Genomic DNA, 20,302 nt, shown 5'->3' with positions numbered 1-20,302 from the left:
AATTTACGTTATTATTTTTGGAATTATCAAATAAAGGCAGACATATTGAAAAACTATCCAATATTTACATGTTTATTATGCTAAGGGTGGTTCTGGAAACAACTAATCACAAGAGTTTTCACCTTAAGGTACTGCTTAAACTCTGTGCAGCTGTTAGAATTCAATTGCCACAAGTAGTGGAATAAAAAACAATAATATTGTACTGAATTAATTTCTGTGATAATTCCAATAAAACTGGTAATATTAGACTGGTTGTAATTTTAACTGTTTCAGCGTATAAAATTAGATTTTTCCAAAATGACTTCCAATCTGGACTAAAATTCTTTTAAGTGAAATTGGTAATTCAGAAGAATTAAAGGTTTAAATCTTCTTTGATTTAAACTCCTACTACTCTTCCACTTCATCGGTACTCATGTGGAACTCAATCATCAGTGTGCTTATACCACTGCAAGATATTACTGCACTTGTAACATCAGTTAAATTGATAAGGTTAATGAGTTCAAAAAAACAGATTCACGCTATAAAAATAGTATAAATTTGGTACAGTTTCTCAACTCTGGAGATTTATTATTAAAGAAACAAACATCTACCATAGAATAGCCCAGAGCTTCAACAGATTTACATTACTTCTGTGGTATAAGAAAACTAATTTTAATTTCAATTCATGTCTAAAATAATCTATGAACTATTATTAATTTCAAGCATCAAATTTGTGCATATACATCCTCCATCTCTGTGGTGTCCTTCAGTAATCATCCAAAACAGCTATATCATTTTGATCAGATATGTTGGCCATTCAAACTGATCACATTCAAATAATTTCTTTAAAACACCAAATTTCAGGTGAATAAAGAATAATAGAATAAAGCTTATGCAAAATCATGCATTATTTTATTAACCGGGCATCTCATGGTCCAGCTAACATTACTGCAGTTAAATACAGAGAATATTAGAAGATAAGAATGTCTTTGGGGTCATAAGATGTCTGATGTGCAATTTTGGCTACAGCTGTGCTAGGTAAAGCCAACACTGTTCTTTGCTCCACATCACCCTTTCCTTTCTATTAATGTCTATTCATATCTATTGGCTTAACCTAGGTATTGGCACTCCACATTAGCATAAGGTAATAGTAGTTTTTATCTAAGCCAGATAATTTTACAGAAGCAAGTTAGTGATGACTAAGTGTGCATAGGTTGGCAGAGGTGGTGATAACTCTTAGAGGTGATGACATACTGGGAGAAGCTATGATCTAACATTTTCAACCATCTGAGCTGCATCTAGAACAACAAAACTTATTTCAAACTCAGACAGACTGTGAGTTTGAGAATAGCTAGTAGCTGCATCTATAGACTGTAGAAGATTAGCTATGTTCATTCTAGATAACGCTCAACTGTGCCACTAGATAAAGTTATTTATATTTTATTTTTAATGATTTATTTGTTGGGAATTATTAAATGAATTTAGATTTTTTTGTTGTTTTTACGGTGCTCAAGGGTCAGTCCTATGTTTTGTATATATATGTTCTGAATATTCACACTTCAAATGTGACAAGAGTACTCATTGCCAAAACAAAATAATAAATTTTATTACATGATTGCCAACAATAAAGGTTTTTACTTATTAGTCATTTATAAATAATGTGAAAGTCGTTAAGCTCTGTTTTTATTGTATATAACCATCTATCATTAACACCTCTGACATCTATCATTAGTACCTCTGGTACTAAATGTCACAGATGCTGTAAGTGATATATTATTTTTATATTTCAGTCTAGACATATGGCTGGAAAATGAAATAGCTGTACTTGTTTGAGCAGCCTGGAGGCACTGCTTCTTAGGCAGCAAAAATTCTTATGATGGACAAGGTGAAATTTTAGGGACAGCCCTACAAACCCCAGCTGCAATAAATGTTCTTGGATTTTTCTACACCCCCCCAGTAATATCAAAAAAGATAAAGACATGGGAATCATTTTGTGCCAGAATGAGAGACTTTTCAACTTCCTCTCGGCATAGGGCTGTTTGTTGTAAGAATCTGATTAAATCAGATAAGGTTTCAAGATAACCAAAAGTAATTTGAGACCAATATGTGATATATATATTATATCTATATATATGTGAACTTGGAGATTTTATAAATGATTGAAACATTTGAAAAATTATATGCATTCACTCTCCTTGTTCCAGAATTTCTGATATCTATTTGCTATTGTATTATTTTTAAATATCTTTCCCTCTGAGGTCATTGGATAATGAGACAACTGGACAATGAGACAATTGGATAATGTCAAACAAGCATGTTTGACATTAATATGACTCTTTTTTCAGTCCCAGGTATGAAGAATTTGATTGCTACAGTTAACATCATTCTGAGAAATTTGTGCATTACATTTAATAGGACAGAAAGGTATCTGATGTTTTTTGGGGAAAATATATATATATATATGTTGACAAGAAATGTTGACAAGAACCTACAGAGTGAGTTAGAAAGAAAAACTATAGCAGAGTAAAGGTGCTGTTTTATTGTAATGAAGCACCAACAGTGATGTAGAAAATGTAATAGGGTTCTAAAATGTCCTTTAGGAAAATTTAATGAGAAAAACAGCAGCACTAATGCTTTGTTAAGGCTGTAACTGCATGGTGCAGTGAATGCTGGGTAAAGTAATAAGTTTGAAATTGATTACATTGATTAAGATCAACAGTCAAAGTATTCTTATACTATGTAAGAGAAGAAACAGGAATTTCAGAACACCTAAGACAGTTAAAATCTTGTTATAAAAGACAAATCAAAGCAGAACTTAAAAAATATTAGAGTTATAAACATATCGTTGCTGTGAACATCTAGATTACATATTGGATGCAATGACAGAATGTCTTTATCATTATGTCTTTTAACGAGAAAAATATATGAAATCATACAAAATTCCAGCTACCCAACCAGGAAAAAAAAAAGAAAGAAAAAAAAAGTATTCTCCAAGAGTCATCCTTGACTTTCATTATTATGTAGGAATCTAGGAATCTTGAATTGTAAAGTTTCTGTGCTTGAAAGAAGTCATATCAAAAATGAGAACCATAGGTCAGCAATGGACCAGAAACAACTTTTTGATGAAAGCAGTCATTAAATATTCAAAATTGTGGACAATTAATACTAAAATTCTAATGAAAATTAAAGATAATTCTAGACTATCATTGTATAAGAACAAACAGTTTGGCAGAAAGAATTGTCCATCTACTAACTGGTGAATAAGATTGTTTTAAGCATCAAAACTAATTCATACAAATCAAAGAGTTCATGAACAGAACAAAAGAAAATTCATCAAATAAAATACTTTTAAATGAACTTTTAACCCATTTATATAATCTTTCTTGATTTCATGTTTGGAAATGCTATCTAATGATGCTTTATCATTACCACTTTGTGCTGATTAAATACCATAATCCTCTTATTTGTGCAGATCCCTAGTGTTCCCCACTTTTATTAAAATAAGGGTTCTAATGAAGCTCATGAGGTATCACTAGGTAATTATTACTTACAGTCTGAAACGAAGCTAGGTTCCAAGCCATTTGCATTTATGTGCTAAAACTAAATGATTAATGTGGATTTTCACACGTTTTTAGGTTTAATTTTTCAGTCTAATGAAACCATAAACTTCAAGCTTTCAGAAATATTCCTATCTCTTATTTAATTCAATATGTAATTGAGAACATGCTTTCGCTACAGATGGAGAGTTCTTTTCAAATTTGAATTAATTTGGTGTTCTGCTGAGCTAGTAGATTAAGTACTACAGATTGCCTGATGTTCACTATGCTAAATCTTAGCTTTCAAAGTAATGAAATGAAATTTTAGAATTTCACAAAGTCAAAAATATTTTCTGCAAAAAATGATAGAAATAGTTTTTGCTCACGCTGTCTTCATTGAACAATGCCTGCAATGTGATGACAGCTGGAACAGTCAAAAGAAAAATTCTAGTACACCAAAGCAAATAAGGTCCACATTCAGCACTGAATATTCACTATCTATTATTTATTCTGGAATTATACTTCATTTGAAAGAAGCATATATTATATTGAGCTCATAGTACAAACAACCCATACAAAATGATGACAAAATGTTATCCTTTAAGTACAGGGAAGTATACCAAATTACTAACACCAGCTAGAGGTTTTTGGAAGAGAATAAAAGAATACTAAAGCAAAAATAACTTTAAAATAGCCACATAATTAACAATAAATGAAAGTCAAGTATAACTGCCTCAAAACTTATACAAATAATTCTGCCGTTGATAAAATTCTCAGGCAAGAGAACAACTGCCAAGATAGAAAAAAACTACTCTTTCTACATCAATAATCAATATTAAAGAATGCCGTTTTCTATGCCTCACATGGGCATTCAGCTAGTTTTCTGCTCTTCTGAGCTACAGGGAGTAATGATATGTAATTATTTTGGCTATCTCAACTTTTACCACTACTATCTACTGAGTGTTCATGGAATTTTTGTATGCACATGATGAGAAGCGCATGGCGCCTAAGTGTCCCCTGACTCATACTGTCACTAATAAAGTAATGCCCAACTCTCTGCTACATCTTGTATAAACAGTGTCTACCTAAGGGCTGCTTTATCTATCACTATACAGGGCTTAACTCATAAATCTTTCTGTATAGCGGCATGATGCTATATTTACTCCATTAATATGACAATTGCTTGATATTCAAAACTATCATATTTTGTCTCTGACAGGAGGCAGTAGTTATCATTATGAAAATGTTACAGGGTTAATCACTAAATCCAGTTGCAAAGTCCATTAAGAAAAAGTGTCCAAAACGTTCACAGCGTTAATAGTAGTTAATAAGATTGCCAAGGATGATTACACCTAGAATCACCCAAATTACAAATCCCTGGGTTCAAATTTTCCAGTCACAGGAATATAAAATTCAGGGCAGTACTTTGGTTTTGCTCCATAATGTCTGTGACAAATTGTAATGGATCACTGCCAATCTAGTGATTCATGAAATGGAAACTCCTTTCTGTTTATATTGATGCAGACATTCCTTGAGGATTCTGCACAAAACACCTGTCCGATCACACAGTATGCAGAGCATGAGACATTAGCTATCTCACAATTCTCTCTTTTTTTTCTTCTACTTATTTTTTAAAGAAGTGATAGCTTTAGAGAAGCTGCAGTATCTATTTCACTTTTTGTCACTGGAATTTAAAGACACTCTCAGCTTTTGGAAAGAGCAGACTGATAACCTCAACGCTGGTGTTCTCCACAGGTCTTTGAAAGATGTGCAGAATCACACGTAATTCAAATGGTTGCTTTGCATTTATTTCACCAGCCTCTTCAGATTCCCTTTTCAAAAACACCCTTACCTTCTGCAGAATTATGCTTTTGAAGCACTGCTCACAGCTATGAAACCAAGAGCGTGTCAGTTGCTCCTAACCCAGAAAACACAAAGGTCCACCTGGCTTCCTATAGAAAGCGTGGAAAGAAATTAGCCACCTGCTGAGGATAATCCTAATGGCCCAGCTGGTGAGGAGAAAGCAATTGAGAGCAAGTCAATGGAAAATTATGAACCCATGCCTGCATCTAACTAAAGGAAGGTGCTTCTGCCCACTTTGATTTCTGCCTGGAGCTTATTCTTTTGAGTGAAGGTCTACACTCATTTTTTTCTTCTCTTTTATTCAAAAAGAACAATAATGTTACTGCTCCATGATCAGTGGTTGCTGGATTCCTTCTAACCATGGAGATATTACAGTGCTGACCTGAAACTGTATCATGAACCCCCCCCCCAGTCACACCTAGCTGATGGGACTGTACTAGTAGTGATGCATCAGTCAAGGATTGTGTGGCTACTTCTGGTGTGTCCATCTTGTGTGGAAAACACATTTCAGATAGTGTTTCTCAAGTGATAGCCATCCCACTCAGGCCAACTTATGGACTATTGACAGGCCTAGCTTTTCAAAGCAGAGCAGTTCTGGGCCTGAAAATGAGGCAGCACTAACAGGGCTTTTTGCATATTCCAGGTGAAAAAGGCAAACATCTCATGAATGCAGGCATTAATGAACAATTTTAGGAGGTTAGCATCTATATAAACATATTTTAGACATGGCACTTGGCCAGGTTCCAGGCTGTCCAGAGAGGCTGAAGAATTCCTCTAATTACCCCTTTGCTGATATTTGAGATGATGGCAAAACTGCGAATATCTTTCTGAAGCCTCTTTGCCTCATAAAGTGCCCACAAACAATGTAATAAAGTGTTGAACTGATCAGTGTTGATATGATGAATCAATTCTGGTACTGTATAACATCAGTAGCTTGATAACTATTTGCCCTTAGAAGTTTTCTTTGGGATTTAGATATCAGTTTTACCTTCTTAACCATAACATGGTATTATTTTTTGGTCACATGTAAGTTTTTGTGCTAATATTCCAGTTTTGTTTCACAAAAAAAAAAAAAAAAAAAAAAAAAAAAAAAAAAAAAAAGCTGCAGTCCTTCGTGAAGCACTACCAGGACTGGAGTGGAACAGGACATGGCTGTGGAACTGCTACATCAACTATTGTTATTGGGACAGTTGAACAATTTAGGGCTATACACATTCCAAAAGTTTTGCTCTGTATATGTAGCACAGCTGACTGACGTGCATACCTCATTAAAACAATAGAAAGATCTCATTAAAGTCTTTGCCTACGTTTCACTTGTAATGAGTATTGTCTGCAACGCTTGAATAACAGAGCACGGTTTTTATTCTGAAACCTGTAGAGATGGAATGGTTGCAAATAAAAGATATTTGACACCATTTCTTTGCAGCTTTGAAACAGTTGAGAATGAATTTGATGTAATGGGACTACTGCTCATAATTGGTGGAGTACACGGGCCACAGGGACAAATTTCTGGTGAAAAAACACTTCATCTAGAAACTTAAGATTATGTTTCTTTAACCTATGTTAAAGAAACTCCACCATCATGCTTATATCATAACAGTCTGCCTCTGGGTTACCTATATTTCATGGATAATAAGTGAAAATATTAGGAATTCAGTCTAAGACAAATTACCTTCTCTACCACTTTTGTAATAATGCACAGCATGGAAGATGACTGATAACAAAGCATGAATTGCACTCCTTACCCCCCACTCAGAGACACATTTGAACACTTCCTTTTATCTTTTTTATTCCTCAAAGCACAAAAACATGCTGTACCTAAAGCATGAGCTGCTACATCAGCTTTGTTGTGAGAAGTATCCCTAAACCTACTGTAACATTAAAACAGAATCAGTAAATGGGGTTAGGATTTTGGCCAGTGATTATATCTAGATTCAAAACTCTGCAACTTCTTTCACATTCCAAGAAAAGCAAACTAATTTTGGTTTTCTACTCCTTTCATAGTCTGATAATAAAGATCTTAAAAGGGATTGCATTAAAATTTTGTCATAAATGAAAACTTATCCTTGTTAAGACCTTAAGAATAAATAACATGCTGATAGAACTGAGAAGAGCTAACACTTGAAGCAGGTTACTACAGTTCTCAGATTTAAAATATGAAATTTCTAAATTTATTAAATAATTTTCAGCTGCATAAAATACACTGAAATTTGGTGCAAGTGTTATATCTAGATATAAATTCATATAGATTTCTTGGGTCAGTAATTAATGCAGTAATTAACATACTTTTCTGACTTCCCTACACAGGCATGCCCTAGGCTTGTTCTGTGAGCTTGTGGTGACTCTGGTGAGTGTGCCAATCTTATAGCAATTAGGAAAGCTGGTTTTAGGAATGTGAGAAAAGTGATATTCAATTTGGGTAGCACTGATAAAATACATTGATTCATTATTTAGATAGGGGCAATCACAGGAACATTATTTTTTCACCTGAGTTCTTATTCTTTTGTATCTTACAGAAATTCACACTTATTTCAGGGATAATATATGTTAAAAAAATAAAAAATTAAAACAGCAAGCACCATATTAAGCTAAAAATAGCTCTGATGAAGAACTGTCATTAACAGTTGATGCAAGATTTTGTCACACATGCAATGCAATGTTTCGAAATCTCTTAGTGGTTTTTGATAATGCTGTTTCTGTAGTTCTCTCAAAATATGTCAGTTTGTAGAAGCTAATTCATTCCTCGTGGTCATGGCAGTACCTCTTTGTCACCTTGATAAGTGTTTTTGTGATCCTGTTCCTGCAAATTAGTGTTCCCATGAGCTTTTCAAAGGATTTCTTGCTTTTATGGTGTAAGTTATTTTTTCTGAACAGAAATTGAAAGACATTATTTATTTACGTATTTAGAAAAACAAATATAAAATTACCATCTAACAAAACCACATTTTAACTTTTCAGAGAGAGGTTACCAAAATCAATAGCCTAGAACATTTTTTAAATAAACACAATTACACTGAAAGTTTATAAAGTGCTGCATTTGAAATTATATTTCAACATAAAAGATTCAGAATTAAGACTCCTATACAAAGCTTTTTTCCCCTAGGTTTGGATTATGTAGGATCAAACTCAGCTAATATATAAACATGTAGAACTCAGTAATGTTTTCAATGAGGATTTCACTTCCATCCTGGCTAGGTGAGGCTTATTGTCTTTCATAGAATCATACAATATACTGAATTGGATGGGACCCACAAGGATCTTTGAGTCCCTACAGAACCATCTAAAAATCAAGCCATATGTCTGAGAGCACTGTCAAAACCCTTTTTGAACTCTGTCAGGCTTGGTGCCGTGACCACTTCCCTGGGGAACCTGTTCCAGTGCCCAACCACCCTCTCGGTGAAGAACCTTTCCCTAACACTCAGCCTGAACCTCACCTCACAGAACTCTATGCTGTTCCCTTGGATCCTCTTGCTGTCACCAGAGAGATCAGTGTCTTTAATTATTAGCAGGTTACCACTACAATTGTAAGTAGCCAGCTTGGATAATTTTCAAATTTGTTTTTCCTATTTGTAAACTATCTAGTTTACAAAGATGAGACTATTTTAATGTCTCATTATAATGTATCAAAATAAGATTATAAGTAAAATTATTTATGATTCATATCCATAAGACTGCTATCTATATCTCACGTCAGAAGGTATTTCTGTATCTGCTAGTTCCCAATTTTAAGTGTTAGGGTTATACAAACATCTGTACAGGCATGCTAAAATTCAAAAGGTGGTTATTTATACTGAACAAAGTCGTTGAGCTCTATGTTAGTCAATCTGAAGCCTGTGAATGTTGCAACACTACATGTACAATAATACCATCAAAATCTACTGTTTCAGAAGCTTTAAAATAATCAGTAGCATTCACCCACCTTTTCATCCATCAGCATAGTACACAAAAGGCATTTGCCAGTCATTTCTTTATAATCAAAACACTTTCAGAGGACTCAGAACAGCTCTACCTAAAAAGGATGGTAGCCCTTGTAGGGTACTCACCTTGAACCTTCTATCTTTTCCAGGCTGTGAAGCTTCTCACACCATACGGGCACTTCAGAAAACCACGTGCACAGGAACATACACACACACATTGAAAAGGTTGATTTGAAGAGGGCTATTACATGAATTCTTGTAGAGGGCCAACATTTAAAGTAATGTTCTCTAAATTAGTATCTAAATTTTCTCAAAATGGTGTTTTTGCATGCCAAGACAATGTCCTAAAATATCAATGAATTTTAGTTTCAGACAAGAAAAAATGTAGCTGTTAAGGACTAACAATTTTTTGAAAAACATGCAGCAACAACAGAAACATTCCTCAGCTTTTATAGAGTCAAGGATGATAAACAGTGCCAGCATACTACATATTTGTCTACTGAGCAGAAGTTTGCGATTTACAAGCCATCATAAGGAAAATATTTTTTTGTAAACAATATTTGTTATAAACACCAGGTAGAGCTATTAGTGACTTTAAGGCCTATGAGCTCCTGAATATACTACTGAACAGGGTAGGTATTCAGCTCTACAGAAAAACTCAGAAAAAAAAATTACAAAAATGAACAGAAAAGATTAATGACAAAAAAAATCTGTGTACCCTGCCATTCCCTAAAGAGCAAACCAGCAATAGGTACTTCTCTTTGTTTACTAGCCTGTTCTAGACTCATTGCTTGTGCAATTTCTGCCACACATTATATCAGACATAAATTGCTATTTACTTTTGATAAAGAAAATGGAATCATACTGTGGTTTCTTTATAAACTGCATCATTTTTTCCTTTTATCAGTTGAGAAAAAAAAAATTATAGCAGCATACATAGCATTGAAAGTAATGCAGGGCACAAGATTTTTGTACTACGCTCACATTGGTGCTACCATACTGGCTACAAAAGCATCCTTTATTCAGACCTTGATAAATGTGCTTGTGACTATCTGTATAAGACAGAACATTACTTCATTTGAGAGATTTCATAAAGAACTGCTCTTGAATGATTTTCTAAATCTATTTCAAGGAATTTGCAAAGTTTATGCTCCTCTTCCCTCTATCCTACATTCAGAATAGCCCATACTTCATGCATTTACCACTTATGACTGTTCAGCTTTGATGCCACTTTGCTTACTCTCTCCTCCTGAAACATGACATGCTATGGCTCAAAATGCAACTCTTCACATAGTTGGAGTATTTTGACTCATAAGAGCATTTGTAGAGATCCCAGCCATAGTAAAATACAAAGCAAACTAAACATTAACAAATATTGTTTGCATTGTTTGTCAAGCAACTGAAAAAAATCCACACCTACAGCAAGCAGCTATAAGTGCCTGCCTGATACGCTGCTCTTGCCTGACTGGGAGAGCTCTGGAAGTGCTTTGTAGGATATGATACAGCACTCTTATAAAGGTAAGGAACAAAAGCAAAGTAACTGAAGTAGGCATTTATTCAAAATGCTTAGATTCAGCAAAAAAGACTTCCAGCAACTACTACTGGTTTTGTATCCTGCCATGAGAAAGCTATCTGTACTAGACAATGTATTTTTCTAGCATTTGGAACTCTCCTGTCACAGGAACTATAGTTTAAGTACCTACTTAAGTATTTAAGTTGAGATTCAGGCTTTGAAGTTTTTCATCTGACTTAATTAATTAAAATTAAAGTTATATATTTTTTGCAATTAGTATAATTTAATAAGTGTTAATATTCAATGTTAATCTTGTCCCATTACAACAAAAGTTTACATACGACTTACTGCTTTTGAGATAGCAGAGAATGGTCAATACAGAATGGCAGAAAATCATTTCTGTGTCACATCCCATTAATTTGTTATCAATAACTGCATACAGACAGATGAAGAGATGAGTGTAAACTGTGTCATGCAGTAGGGAAAGTAGAATCATATCACTTGCCATTTTAGTGTTTGAGGTTCTTTTATTACTGATTTCATCTTGATATTAGATTAGTCAAGGAATTGTGATGGCCAGCAGCACAATACACGGGTGATACCTGCCTTATTATCAAAAGACACACAGGGGACACAGGAGGTATGAGAGCTATCTTGCCACTCTTGTTTTCCACTTTTTATTTCTTTGTTTTCTGCTAGTGCTAGCGATTTTTATTTTATTTGTATTTACTCATGATATGTTAGGATAAAATACAGCTGTCAAAAGCCATGTTGCTAGATGCTTTTGTTTCTAATTCTCCTTTCCCTCATATCTGTGTGTGCCGGGAGGCATGTTGGCCAATTAGAGCACAAATAAAGCAGACCATTTTCTTTCATTATTTTTTTTCCTTTCAGACAAAACAATGTTCCTGTTTTCTACTGTATCAATTTGTTTAAGAAACAATTGTTGTCCATTTTGAAATTTTAAAATGTCAACATTTCTAACTTCACTTTAAAGTGAACTCTACTTGTTTATTCATGGTGTGTTTTTAAAATATCAATATCTATATATATCTATATATTTAGATTAAAAAATATAGTTTGTTTTCCTGTGTGGCTGTGATTCCACTGCAGAAACTCTACATTTTCTGATGCAAAGTGTCAGACATGCCTCTGGAAAAATCAGAAAGTATTTGAAGGTGATGATTTTAGTCTATTGCATACATATAAATAAGGATAAAATAAAAGGATTTTACTAAACTATAGTTCAAATGCTTTAAAGTGCTACAGGCAAAGTAAGAGGGAACTTTTAAATCTTTAAAATTTAGTACAACTTGTATAAACCATATGTGGGGGAATTTTCCAAAGGCCAGTCTCGGGAAAACAGCATCAGTAGCAGACATTCAGAGAAAAAAAATAAATGCAACTTTGCAAAGTTAATTGAGCACTTGGGCATCATTCTGCTCTTGAAATACTCTCTCAGACCTCAATATGCTATGGTGGAAAATGAGCATTTAGTCAATGACCTTTTCAAAATCTGCTCCTGTAATATGTGCTGTTTTCGCTGTTCTGTTCACAAGATCAGACAGAAAACCTTCTACACAGAGTTCCTCTGGTAATGCTGATTCAACAAAGCTGAAATCTTCTGTGGGAACCACTTTTGGGTGGTTTTCAAATTTTAAGGCGATTCCAACTGACTCGCTGCCAGTTACCAGCTTCTCTGTTCTAGAGACCAAGTACTCCAGGTTCTCAACAACTTGTTTTGTGGTATATTTGGGGAGACAGGGCTCCCAATGTTTCCCACAACCTCCATCATAAGCAGAAGTGGCAGAAAGATGTTGCAGAGTGCCCTGCACAGTTTCAGAAAAATCCCAGGTACCCAGTTTAGCTTGTCAACCATAGCAGCCTGGGTAGACACAAATGGTGAGTCTCAGAGCAGAGGAAGCTGCTTTGAGACAGGTTTTAATGCCCAAGTAGTTGTACATATTTGGAACATGGTAACTTCAATAGCCTCAGTTTTGTGGCAGCTTTTTTATGCATAAGCTGCTGAAGGACGTGGCTTGTTGCTGTTCTGCTTGCCCACAACCTGGTTATGCAATGTGATACCACTGTCTAAGAAAAGGTAGAGAATAAATGTTTGGACAATCAGCACTGAAAACCAAACCACATGTTTACATCTTATGAATGGCTAGTATGAAAAGCTAAGAGCAAAACAGAAATAGCAGATCCAATTACATGCATGTTTAGTGAATTAGCTTTATAAGACAAGAGCTATAACATTCTATATCAGGTGAAAATACTGTAACGAGCAAGAAAAATCACTTCAGCCAGAAAAACCTGTTTAAAGTAAGACATTTAAATTTAAAGTACAGGGAAGTGCTTGGAGAAGGTATTGACTGCAAAAGGACACAGGCAACATGAAAAGAGCCATAGCTATATCTGCACTGTGGCTAGATGAAAGGTTCTGAATAAAAGCAGGACAGAGAGGGTGACCGTCTTGAACAAAAGCAAAAGTGTATCAGAAGCCTGCTGTGCCTATTTCTGAAAGCCAGCATTCAGGAGACAGGGTGCTATTAAGTAGTTATCTCAGCTGCAAGTGTTACTGTAAAGGTCAGTATAACTAGGCATTAAGCATCCAGGGTAAAGTTCTTCTGACAAGTAATAATTAACTGGATTGTGGAGTTCATGACTGAGTACCCTTTAGAAGTTATTTCCAAACAAGTCAGCTGGTCAGTGTCTTAGTGAGAAATATCCAAAGCAAGCCTTTGGTGCCAGCTTGTTTTAGATGCCCACTTCCTGGGCTAATTGGTTCTTGATGCTCTCAGGCCCTGCAGTTTAGGGCACAGGCCATTGTAATTCACCAGAGGTATTTCCAGTAAGCTAAAAAATTCCACATCCACAGTTGCTACTATATTTGGGAACCCCGTGGAGGAAGACATTGTGATTTTATTAAACGAGAGAAAGAGAGAGAGAGACACAGACAGAGAGAGAAAGAGAGAGAGAGAGAACAATTTTAAACAGCCTTCTTAAGAGTAAAGATCTGTGCTTTCCACTTAGCTCTATTGCCCATCGTTTCAGAGAGATACAACTAATATTCAAAGCAACATACAGTCCACTCCACATGCAAGGGGTAATCCCTTTAATTATTATAGTTACATGGAAATCTGAAGTGTTTAAATTCACAGGACACATTTCACAATTTTATCACATTTCAGTACCTGGTTGTTGCAAAACAAGTTGATGATGAGATAAGGGACATCATCTACAGCTTCTAATCCCAAATGGATACATCTTGAATAAAAAGCTTATCATCATTCATTATTTGTCAATTTCTCAAGACTTCTTGGCCAAGCATTCCTAGGGAGGTTAATCCAAAGCCAAAGACAAGATATATGTTAGTATTTCTTGCTTGATTTTTCACAAAGCTTTTTGCAGTGTGTAGTGAGCAAACCCACAGGATTTTCAAGAAATAGAAGGGGATATAATTTGAGGATCAGAGCAGGACATGACAAGACCTGAGCTTGGGAGCACTTCACAGTCTGAAGAGGCATAACTGTCAAGCAAGTATGATAAATTACTTACCAGGTTTGTTCTTTTTAAAAGAAAAATTCCTGATGATAAGCCTGTGCTCTCCCTCTCCATGCACATGTATGCATACACATAAATAAAACCCTATTAATTTCCAGTAGAAGGTGGGATTGAGTATTTTATACTGTGTATATACTGGAGATGCACAAGTAGCTAATATACTATTTGCTTGCACTTCTTCAAGGATGACAGAGAAAAAAATAAGAGCATGACTCAAATAAATTTGGTAAAGTGACAAGTAGCCATACTGTGTCCTTGTGCTACCCGTCTACAAATCAGATCGATTAATCCAGTGTATACAGCTGCCCATCATTTTCATCATCATCAGTTATAGGTGATAACAAGAACTCCTCTGCTCCATAAATCCCTATCCTCCTCATCGGTGATTTGTTCAGACAGCTCCTAAGTGGCTGTATAAATATGACTGAAACAGCATATAATAACAAAATAAAATAAAGCCTGACTTGAGTACACTAGGTACAAGTTTCCTTCCAATCCGTTAGTAAAATATGAATTAACATCAATATGATTTTTAGCAGGGTAAATGTTGTTGGACAATTCTACCTAGGCATATTTTATTGCTTTGCACTATTTCTGACCTGTATTTCACAAGCAAACATGGAAAAAAATCGACCCATTCCTGTCTACCATCCATGCCTGCTTTCTCTCTTGCCTGATGGGTGATAGCATTAGCAGAGTGATCTTGATGCAGAAAATACAACTTGGCCACCTTTTCTAACAATTGTCAGTGCTTACCTCTGGCTTAGTCTACCTTCCTTGCATAACAGTTGAATTCTTCTGGATTACTACATTGGCTCACCTCCACCTTATTTTCAAACAGCGTTTGGAAGACCTTCAGCTTCTTGTCTTGTAGTTAAAATTAAGAGGGAAAAAAAAATATATACATTTCAGGAAACTTTCACAGAGTCCCAACATTAGTTTCCATTCTGCCTATAGACAAAGGCAAGGCCTTTGAAAGCTTACCACTCAGAAAGAGTAGAAGAAAATTACACTTTAAGGTAGCTTAGATACCTTAGCTCATAGATAAACCATTAATCCACGGCTTCAGTGGACTGAGGAGGCTTAAGTATGGCCAGGAATGGGCACTCAGCTTTTCCAGAAGTACAGAACTTTCATTAGTCAGCCAAAAATCTTAATTCTGTGAGCCCAGTGAAATGGTATGGTGATATACACATAAATATTACATACATAGAATATTAAAAAAAAAAAAAAAAAAAAAAAGTCCTCAGAATATTGTTGTAATACACCAAAACACTTTAAGAAATAGATATGAACCTTGTTGCACTGGCCCTAAATTTGTAAGTGGTTCCTGCATCCAGCTAAGGGCTGAATTTGGCCTACAGATTTCCTTACTGCTTTAGAATTTGCTGTTGAAAATGTTTAGATAGAATAATTTAGCAATTGAAAAGATCCAGGTTTATACACTTTAAATTTGCAAAGACTTAAAACATTTTCAAGGTTTCCTTGCTTAAAAGTTTGAAATTTAGAATTAAAGATCTTGAATCTAAAATAACCTCAGAAGAAGTATTATGTAACGAATTATTAATTGATCTTCAAACCCTATCAAGACCTATTTCTTTCTTCCAGTTAATTCCCTCTTTTCTATCAGGTCTTGTTCAAAGACACTACCAAGTTATCATATGCAAATATTTACTCCCTCATATGAATACTGCTCACACAAGATCACTGGGTGGAGGATTTGGGTCCAGTACTTTTAAGACGTAAGCAGAAAAGCCTCCTCCTATTTGTTCTGCACTTTCTTCATTAAATATAGATTTCTTCCTACTATTGGATGGGTACTGTGTAATACCTGGTTAAACATTACTGTGCAGCAAACCCTGCAAATAGTACTGTGTAAGGGAAACAACAGAGCTGGATTGCAGGAAATGCCCTTATTATATTGGTTTGTTTTGATCACAGGACAAATTCAGGCTAACGTTCATGACTGAGCTTAATATAGCATTTTGCTTTGCCTAGCTACATACTATAAAAACTCTGAGGACTGATGATTAGCTGCTTCTGCCAGTAGCAAGTGCTAAATTTATCTTTTTTTTTTTTTTTTTTTAAATGTAATTGTGCAGCTACCATTGTGCAGCTACCAGCTATTTTTTGTGCAGCTATCAGCTATTTTTGTATAAACATTGAAGCTACAAAAAGATATTAAAATGCTTTTAGTTAGGAGGGGAAATACTTTTAATCTGAAGCAAATTGTGTTTATTACTTCATTATACCACTATCTGGAAATTAGACCTTAACACTGGCTCATTTCCAACACTTTAAATTCTATCAATAGAATACAAAAGAAGAAACAATAATGAAACAAGGAGCTTCTGTTAATTTGCCAGCTTGGCTAATATTAGCATCATGGTTTCACTATGATCCAAAATATGTGTTTCAGAATGAACTTAGCCTTCAGTTGATTTTCCAGTTTTCAGTGACAAGGTAAATTAAGTGTCTTCATTTTTCTAAACTTGCTGAAACCGTTTAACCATAAGCCAAATGTGCTAGTTTACTCTTTTTCCTATGAAACAAACCTGAGAGTAAATCTTTCTTTGCTAGCTAGAAGTGGTATAAATTCCCCAGTTTGTTATGCTTTCTATTGCCCTGAGCCACTTTGCTCTCGGCTTTCTACTAATACCCACAACATACAGAATATAATTGTCTAAATTACACCAAACTGTAAAACGGCCACTAACTAACTCCATTTATTGAGAGAGAACAGTGGAACACTAATGTGATCAGATTAAAGCTTCCATGAAGAGAGAAAACATTTGTACAATAGAATAAAAAGAGAATGAATACTGACAAGAAAATCTATTCCTCAGAAGGATATGGGTCTTATCCTTGTAAAAATCTCAAAGAAAGCTAGTCCTCAACTCCTGTACTGTCAGCATTCAAAATCCTAAACCAGACTTCAGTGATACCGGTACTTTTTAACACCTTGCAATAGTCTAACTTGAAAAGATCCTTTGATATGGCTAGCTACTGTTCTAAGATAAATCATATGTATATCTTTGCATAACAAATGTGATACTCTGGAATTTTTAAAATATGTGACTCTATTCTCTCTTACATCTGCATTTTAAAGTTAATCTACTTTCCCATTTTGACATCCTACAGATTTAAGCTTCACTTGGCTCCTGCTTGCTTAATACTACAAGAAATAAAGTACGCATGGGAGTTCTGCCTGAAGGAAGAGTTCAGTGGTGACCCAGAATTACCATCTGAGCAGCAAGAATAAAATACATTGCAGTTTTATAGAAAATATAAAAAATAAAGTCCTCATCCTTCATCACCCAGATGCTTCAAAAAGGGCATCACATATGATAATGAACTGTTCTAAATGGTGAATTATGTTTTGTATTTATTAAAACTATAACACACAGTGTGGCCTGTTTCTCATTGTAACCTAGTTTACTTCTTAGCCAAGCTGAGACTGCATGTAGACAGATTGGCCAACCTGATGTGACTTTCCTCTGAAAAAAAAAATATAATAATAATTAATTAAATTCAAGGGATATTATTTCCTCAGTCAACTTTATAACCATACATCAATCTTCTCTACACAGTGCTATGAAACAATGGACCAGTCCTCTTTTAAAAATGATATTAAGATAACACAGGCCAAATAATGGTTTGACTGATACATAACAATCTATTTTGAACATCAGAATGAATCCTTACTGCACTGTTTTTTGTTACAAGCTAGTTAGATGTGTGTTCTTCAATTTATGGCTACTGTTTTTGGGGAAACTACTCATCTTGGTTCACCCCTTTGATGCAGTTTGGGGGTTGCTTGATTCTCTCCATAGCTATATTTCTAGAAACCATCAATATATCCTGCAAAATAAGGTAACATTCCAGGAGCTAAAACCAAAATTATTTGTGTCTGCTCTTCACCTAATTAACCACCAAATCTCTTTGTTCTCTGAGGTAACCACATAAGTCCAAAATATCATGTCCCTTAAAAAACGGAATGTTCAATGATACTTCAATTTTAAATTCATGTTCATATACCTGATTTGGAAATAGAAACATGAATCTGGAGTAGATATTTAACACCAAGACTAAACATTTTATCTTTAGAGCTAGGCAAATAATTTTTTTTTTTTTTTGCATTCAAATTTATCTACACAAAATTAGAAAAATAAAAAAAGCATCTTGGAGGTCTTTGCAACCATGTTAGAATGTCTTTTCATATGATTAGTGGAATCGGCTGTTGGAAAAAAAAAAATAATAATAATAATGAAAATGAAGTACAAATTTTCATGTATGTGGAAATTCTCAGAAGGAATAAACATTTGTTTCACAGGTGAAGTGTGGGAAAACAAATGTTTACAAACATCTCTTCTAATGTTAGCAGGCATTTAGAGACAATTAAAGACCATAAAATACATTCTTCAAACTTTGACACTGTACTCAAGAATTCCCTTGTTCATCCTGTTTATTCCTCCTGTAGTTTAAGGGAAACCATTTACAAATAGGTCACTAGTCCAAATGTAACAACAAAATAGAATTCTCGTGACAAATCTTATTTTTTCCACTACTTTCTAATTGTTTTAGCCTATTGCTTAATAGAGCAATGCTTATTAGCAGTAAAAGGTATGTCTTAGTTTTTATCATTCTTCTTCCATCTTTTAGATACTGTGTCACATGAACATTTGGCTCAAAGAATTTTCATCCCTTATATCCAGCATAAAAAGGGTATGCTTCTTAAATGATTGCTTATGTTCAGTCTAGCACAAACATGGCTCTGCTGTCATACAATATCTGACTTTTAACAGCCTTGTTTGTGAAGGCTGACAGTACTTACAGTCTGGAATTGATACTGCCAAATTCTTAGAAATTGCACAGCCTCCAATATTTGTAGCAGGAGTTCCAATCCCCTGGAAATCAGGTAGTCTGCACACTACTTAAGTGGCCACAAGAAAGTAGCTTAAAATAAGCTTTTATATCCCACCTTATGATGTCAGGGTTTGGAGAAGAATAAAAATAGAGAATTTTGAGGAATAACAATGCTCTTACCTTCAGCTTTTTCAGTGTATACTTACTGCAGTAGATACAGGGTTCTAGTTCTTTCTCTAAAAGGAGATACCTTGCTTTTCAAAAATTGTTATATGCTTACCCCTGTCTGGGTATAACCTATTGTTACTATGGAAGGAATGGAAGGGCTGATGATAGTAGTTCTTTGATTCTACACATATTCCCATATTACCTTTAGAAAGGCTTAAGGCTGTGGTGAATCACAAGTGAATCATTTGATTGGAGCCCCTGCTGCAGCTCCCAGGCTTAACTCTTAAGAAGGCTCAACTTTGCAAGAGTACAAGATTAAACTCAACAAGTATTTTCTTGTCCATAATAGACTGTTTATTAGAGTAATAATTTACCAAATAAATAAATGGCAGTAGATTATTTTATTTTGTATTTTTGTATTTTTTTTTGGTGAATAGTGAAAAGCAAAAAATCCTTACATACTAAGGAGATCTTTTAAAAATGGGAAAAGATCAGATCAGTTTCATGGCAATTAATTCGTGATTTTGTGTATGTAAGATCAAACTCAAATTTTTGAATTTACAAATGTAAATAAATACATATTTAATATATATATATAAATATAAATTTATTAATTTAAATTTACAAATGTTAAGTAAATACTAAGCAACATATTTACAATATGTTGCTAGTAATTTAATAATTTTTAGTATTGACACATTATACTACAAGAAAAAACTACCATTCTTCAACTGTAATACTTTAAAAAATACATAAAGAAATCCCAGAAATCTGGCACCAGTTCAGGACTTTTTACAGTGTTTAAGACAGTGTCAGCACTTGCACAATAAATCTCTCCTTTCAAAGGTTTATTAATGAGCCATAAAAGTCAGTCCATTGTATAACTTTGGTTA

The 20,302-nt window shown here is 34.5% G+C and overlaps 1 long non-coding RNA gene across 3 annotated transcripts in view; it reads right to left on the bottom strand.

The window, feature by feature from the left end:
- LOC118166881 overlaps window positions 1-5,480 on the bottom strand; it is a 53,908-nt gene extending 48,428 nt beyond the window's left edge. For all 3 annotated transcript variants that reach the window (XR_004750777.1, XR_004750778.1, XR_004750776.1), the window contains exon 1: window positions 5,368-5,480. This is a non-coding gene — a long non-coding RNA (uncharacterized LOC118166881). The remainder of the gene's footprint in view (window positions 1-5,367) is intronic.
- Between the last annotated feature and the right edge of the window lie 14,822 nt (window positions 5,481-20,302).

This window comes from Oxyura jamaicensis, chromosome 4, assembly GCF_011077185.1.
Source record: "Oxyura jamaicensis isolate SHBP4307 breed ruddy duck chromosome 4, BPBGC_Ojam_1.0, whole genome shotgun sequence".
Lineage (NCBI taxonomy): Eukaryota > Metazoa > Chordata > Aves > Anseriformes > Anatidae > Oxyura > Oxyura jamaicensis.
Note: the sequence above shows the minus strand (reverse complement) of the source record. Positions and strands in the feature narration are given on the sequence as shown.